Source organism: Lycium barbarum, chromosome 2 (genome assembly GCF_019175385.1).
Source record: "Lycium barbarum isolate Lr01 chromosome 2, ASM1917538v2, whole genome shotgun sequence".
Lineage (NCBI taxonomy): Eukaryota > Viridiplantae > Streptophyta > Magnoliopsida > Solanales > Solanaceae > Lycium > Lycium barbarum.
In genome coordinates this window covers 85,953,300-85,959,917 of record NC_083338.1, presented here as the reverse complement: position 1 = coordinate 85,959,917, position 6,618 = coordinate 85,953,300, and positions in this window count along the sequence as shown.

The window sequence follows — 6,618 nt, the reverse complement described above, 5'->3', positions numbered from 1 at the left end:
CCTTATCCTGATGTCACCTGTAGACCCACGAACTATGGTTGGAAAGCTAATTCAATTATATACAACTTATATTTCTTGGTATGTTTCCAAATTCCAAACTTATAATACCGTTTTCGCCCCTCGAAGTCAGATCACCCGAAAACGTTACTTAAAAATATTTGTTTGGAGGACTTCCACTTTGATTTGGCACAAGGGTCCTTCTTGAGTTGTGTTTAACTTCACATGTGTGATTCATATAACTTGTCACCTGTTTCTAAAAAATCTCGATGTGTGGGCCCCACCTCCACTTACGAATAATCCGACGTACAAAAAAATACGAAATATAATACTATCAACGTGAGTTTAAATTATGTAGTAACAACGTGATTGTCAATTTCTAAAGAAGCATGTGTCACGCTTAGGTTCTGAAAATGCGGGGCATAACATATATATATATATATATATATATATATTATCATTTTGATAGCCGAAAGGCTTATGTATATAAAACTATTTATGTTCTCAAAGAAAATGATTTTCTTATGATTTGAGTATGAATTTGATAAAAGAACGTTTAATGAGTATGATAAGTAGTAGAATGAGTGGTGCTCGGTGGTTAGCCCCGGGTACCCATCATGGCCCCTAGCCGGGTCGTGACAACTAAAGTTATAGCTACACATACATGTATATAAGACAAGGTATACGCAAATATACACACTCATATATAAGGCGATCCACACTTGATCCATGCTTACCCCTTCGCCTACTTCAATGAAGCTCAAGTTATCCTAAGACTTAGGAATGGCATTGGGAGAAGGTCTGGATCCTGTATTTTCCATGTCGCACAAGTTCCAATGGGTTTTGAAGAAACCCAGGCATGGCTAACAGCGAGAGATTAAGACAACCTCGAATTACCACACTTGGTCTTTGATTTATTTGAACCTTATTAGAAGAGGCAGAGAGAGTATAGACTGTATAAAGAACCAAATATAGTACAAGGAAGCAGGCAATACTAATTCAGTGAAGATAAGTGAGCACAGAAAATGATACACTAGGTAGATGTGATGAGATGATCATTAAGGATCTAAGCAGCATGAACAAATCAGTAGCAGCCAAATAGATAGTCAAAATGTTCTCACAAACTGAAAGATGATAACATACATAGTGACTAAACATTTTTAGTATCAATCAGAGGATAGCAAGACCTATTTCAACACATGGAAATGAGCTACATGATAGAGGTAATGTGAATAGTAGCAAAAGGAGCAGATGGTTCAGTGCTAAACACAGCTATGGTGCAATCAAGTCACAGGCCAGCCATAGCATGGGACAAGGAGGTTCAAAAGCAACTACAAAAAACATAGACATTGAGCAAAGGGGGCGAGGAGAAAGCTAAAATCATATGTGATGCAGAACTAGTTTCAGAGGTCTTGGGGAAGGTTCATGCTTCAAGTCATGGTGGGAATGAGTAATTTAGCTAAATCCAGTTTTATCATTTTTGGGAGAAGGGCATTTAGATCAGCAGTCAAGCAAGACAAGATCATGGAAATAGTTTAGAAATTCAAGCAGGCTATGGATGTGTGTGTTTCAGAATCAGTGAGGCAAAGGTCAAGGTAGAGTAATGAGTTCAGCCATGGAAAGGACACACAGGACATGGCATTGCAGCAAAATTCAAGTTGAGCAACTGGCATGATAGGAAACAGTACAAGAAGGCCTCACACAAAGAACTACAGGCCAAGTATATGCAATGTAACTGATAGGTGTTTGGGAAAGAGCAAGTAATAGCAATCATCCAAGGCACATAAGTCACAAAGCAAGTCAGTTCCAATATCATTAAGGTATGCCTAAGGCTGCTGGGCATACTCATATGCACAGGGCTGTCACTAACTGCTTCTACAGTGCAGGTTATCAGGCATGGTGTACAAATATGACACTTAACAACAGATGCCAGACGTCGGAGTATGCAGAACTCAATTTTCTGATAAAAGGAATGGAAGGTAGGAACATATATGTGTACAAGGAAAGCAAGTGAGTCAGCTAGTACTCATTTATGTTATATCCCGTGTTTTCGAACATTTGGAAAATTAGAAATAATCTTGACTTGTATAAAATACGGTTATAATTGGTTACATCTAGCACATGAGTTGGTTGTGAAAGAATATTAATGTGGAAGTGCCGAGGAAGTCTAAGGGCAAATTTGGAATTTTGGAAATTAGTTTCGGGATTTGTAAAACAAGGACTTAAATCCATTGGGCCAAGAAAATTGAAGAGAATAATGAGGCCCAAAAATCATGGGGTGGCCGGCCAACATGCCTTGGCCCAAACCCATGAAGTTGGTCATGTGACTAAGTCATGTGATCAACTTAAAGATAACAGCTAACTTCATGAAAATTCAAGAAACAAAAAAAAAAATGAAGAACAGCCCAAAAGGAGGCTCTCGGCCGAAACCCTTAGGAGAAAAAAAAATTCTAAGTCCTTCAATCTTCTTCTTAAAATCTTGTTCTTCTTGTATTCGTAGTAAGCTCAGGACGCTCTCCAACGCGGTATAATTAGTTAAGCGAGGGAACAACGTTTGCGGCAAGTTGAAGTTCGGAGAAAAAGGTAAGAATTTCTCCCTTATCTTTGTGTTATGAAGGCTTGTTTGTGTTGTAGTATATAGAAATGTGTTGATTGTATGGAAAAATGGAAGTTTGCAAAGTGAGTTTGGAATATGGCTTGTAGCCGTGGGCATGTGTGTATGGTGTGGTTATAATGTGTTGAATTCATGTTATATTCTAGTTGTGATTGTGATGAAATGCATATGGGAATCAAGAGTTGGATGAATTTAATTGATATTGATAAAATAGGCATATGGCCGTAGGGTGTGTTTGGCTTGGGATAGAAATGAATTAAGTTGTTTAGTGTGTAATTGTGATGATCATTGATGGGTTTAGAAGTTGGAAGCATGTTATGAAGTTGTATGCCAAAGGTTTGATGTTTTGCACAAGTTATGACTTTGACGGAAAGTTGTATATTATGTATATCGAGTGTATAACTTGAGGAAATGATATGAAATGTTTCTAAATATATACTGTGATAATCTTGATTGATAATGAATGTGAAATCACTGATATTAGTTTGAAAGTTTGGGTTAGAATGAAGGTTATGGCAACTTGTGAGAAAGATGGCTAGTTGAAGGATATTTGTGTTTTTAATGTTCTTTGTTGATGTTGATGTTTTCGTTTGGGTTGTTGTTGATGGTTTCTAACCGACTTGAATTCTCGGGGGTGCTATATGTATAGGGGAAGTGCTACCGAAATTTCGGTAGACAATTATGCATTAAGTTGAAACTTTGGTATTCATAACTCACAATTGGTAAACTTGACCAATTGCAGATTTTTGACGAGACGGGAAGTGAGTTTGGAAAGGCGTGAGGAGCTTGAAAGGTATGTAAAGCAACCCCAATTCTTCCCTTGGCATGCCCTTAGTGTGTTAGGGTCGGATCCGGGCCTCGAAAGACTTCTTGGCCCTCGGAATCCGCAAGAGAAAATTTCAGTTTTTCCTTCAATAGAATTGAATCATTTCAGTACGCTTTGCATGAAATAATGCAACTTTGCTCTAAATTACTTGGAAAGTCATAGAATGTTTGTAGAACCTTTTTAGGTGACCCCATAAGCTTAGAGGGCACAATTTGAGCCCGCCGCCTTATTTGTCCTGAGGCGGGCCCACTATTCTCGGTTTTGCCCTTAATGTACTAAAGCTTTCCTTTTAAGCGATTTTCGAAAGAAACGTTTGACTACCCTTTTTAATTACCTAACGAATATTGTTTTAAATATCTTATTAAGTCTTGTAAATTATTTTGACACCCGGAATGACTTCAGGAAGGTTATACTTCTGTAATTTATTATGATATCCGAAATGCATCTATTATGATCCCGTCCAATTCCATTGGATTTGTTTGGCTTTGATACGCTTCACCGAGTCTTTGAAAACATTTATGATATTTTTAAATTGCATTAGTCTCTCACTACTCCATTCGTGGATGCCCCAATGTTTCCGACACTGAGCCCGGGCTAGGATATATTGTCAAGCGTGATCCTTGCATTGTTCGCCGTGCCTCGATGTGAGGGGGCAGGTATACGCGTACATGGGTTTGTGGAGTATGCTGTGCCATGTACGCTTGTTCTGATATGATTTACTATGGCCATCTGATATGACATATTATGTTACGGGGTTATGCCCCTATTCTGACTCTTCTGTGTTGTGGCACCAGCGTCGGGAGGGTGGCCACGTTCTGTCTGCCGAGTCCCTTGACAGGGGCCGGATTTGATATGACATATGTTTCTGTACACACTCCGCATGTTTTGAAAATATATATCTGATACTTTGTATTTTCTGTTTACTTTCTGTACGTTCTATACCAGTTATGATTTTGTTTCTGCAACTCAGGCTTTACATATTCAGTACATATTTCGTACTGACTCCCTTTCCTCGGGGGCTGCGTTTTCATGCCGCGCAGGTACTGACGACAGGTTTGCCGATCCGTCTGTCTAGGATATCTTTTCCGCCATTTGGAGTGCTCTTTTATTCAGAGCCATCTTTTGGTACAGTCTGTCACTTCTATATGTGTATATTCTTGTTCATGGGTACGGCGGGGCCCTGTGCCGCCATATGATTCTGTTGGTCCATTTAGAGGTCTGTAGACATGTTGGTGGGTTGGGATCTTTCTGTACAGCTGTGTGTATATGTTGTGTTTGGGCGATCCCATTCGCCGCGGCGGCCGGTCCGCATATATTTAAATGTTACTCTGTTGGCCCTGTGTGGCCTTTGTTGGTATTTTCTGCGTGCAGGGTATATGGGATAGTCCGTAAAACAAAGGAAACTCTGCCAAAATTTTTCTGGAAATTGTCTAAATTGGAAATAAAGCCTTGTCGGCTTCTGCTATATACTAGAATGTGTTTGAGTGCCCAGATCGGGCACTAGTCACGGCCTACGGGGTTGGGTCGTGACAAAAGTGGTATCAGAGCGGTTCGTCCTCGGAATATCTACAGACCGTGTCTAGTAGAGTCTTGTTGATCGGTGTGTTGTGCACCACACCTATAAACATGAGGCTACAGGGCATTTAGGATACTACCCTTCTTTCACTCTTAGATCGTGCGATAGAGCTGTGTTATCAGGATGATTCCTCCCTAACGAATTGTTACATTTGCAGTTATGCCTCCAAAGAAGGCGACAGCGGCCCAAAAGGCCAAAGCAGCAGCTGTGGGAGAGACTAGTCGGGCCCAGAGGGTTACCAGGGCCCATGCACATATTGCTCCTGATATTTTACCCCCGGCAGAGGGTTCTTCCACACCGCCACTTGTAGAGGAGATTGGAGCAGCAGCAGCTGCAGGTCGAGGGGCGGCTCCACCGCCAGCTCCCGAGATTCCAGTACCTGAGCCCCCAGCTCCACGGCCAGGCACTGAGGATCAGTCCATGAGAGAGGCAGTCCAGCTATTGACCAGACTTGTGGCAGGACAGGTTCAGGGGCACGGACTGGGAGGTGACCGGGCTTACAGGCGTGACAGTTCGAGAGCTCGTGAGTTCTTGACTTGTGGTCCTCCAGAGTTCTTCGGGACTAAGCCCGAGGAGGATCCTGAGGAGTTTATCAGGAAGATGCGGCGCACTTTACAGCTGATTAATGCTTCCGAGACAGAGTCAGTTGCGTTGGCCTCGTACCGGTTGTATGATGTGGCGGCTAATTGGTACGAGTCATGGGAGTTATCTAGGGGTGACGACGCTCCCCCAGCAGTTTGTGATGATTTTTCTCAGGCTTTTCTTAGCCATTTTCTGCCCCCGGAGCTACGGCGGGCCAAGGCTGACAGATTCTTATTGCTGAGACAGAGGGGTCGCAGTGTTCGAGAGTACAGTATGGAGTTCGACTCATTGGCCCGATACGCACCTGCTGTGGTAGCTACTATGGCTGACAGGATGCACAGGTACATTATGGGGCTGGACCGTTATTTTGTCGATAGCTGTTTGGTATTGGCTGCTCAGCCCGGCATGGATATTGCCCGGATTCAGGCGCACGCCCAGGGCATGGAGGACCGGCATAGGGAGCGTCAGCCTGATAGGAGTCAGGATCGGAGACAGCCCAAGAGGGCTAGATCATCTGGGTATTCTGGAGATTTTCGGGGCAGACAACCTCAGCAGCCGCAGCAGCCTAGCAGACATTTATCCCAGCCGGCACAGAGCGCACCCCCACAGCCTACAGGTCGCAGATTTGATAGCCCAGGGTATTCAGGAGCAGGTCAGAGCTCCAGGGCTTCAGGTTCGCGGACAGACAGGGGTTCTGGTCAGACGAGGCCACCTAGGCCTCAGTGTTCCTATTGTGGTAGATACCATCCGGGAGAGTGCTACAGAGCCACCGGTGCATGTTTTTCTTGTGGCCGTCAGGGACATTCTGTGAGCGATTACCCGTATAAGGGTAGTTCGAGTGGTGTAGCGCAGCCTACCGGATCAGCCGCCGGGTCTTCATCTTCATCAGTGGCTATGCGCCATACGGGGCCAGGTACTTCAGCACCAGTGGGTCGCGGCAGAGGCCGTGGTGGAGCTTCTGGTACTAGCGGTCCTTCGAACCGCATTTATGCTCTGTCCAGCCGCCAGGATCAGGAGGCATCG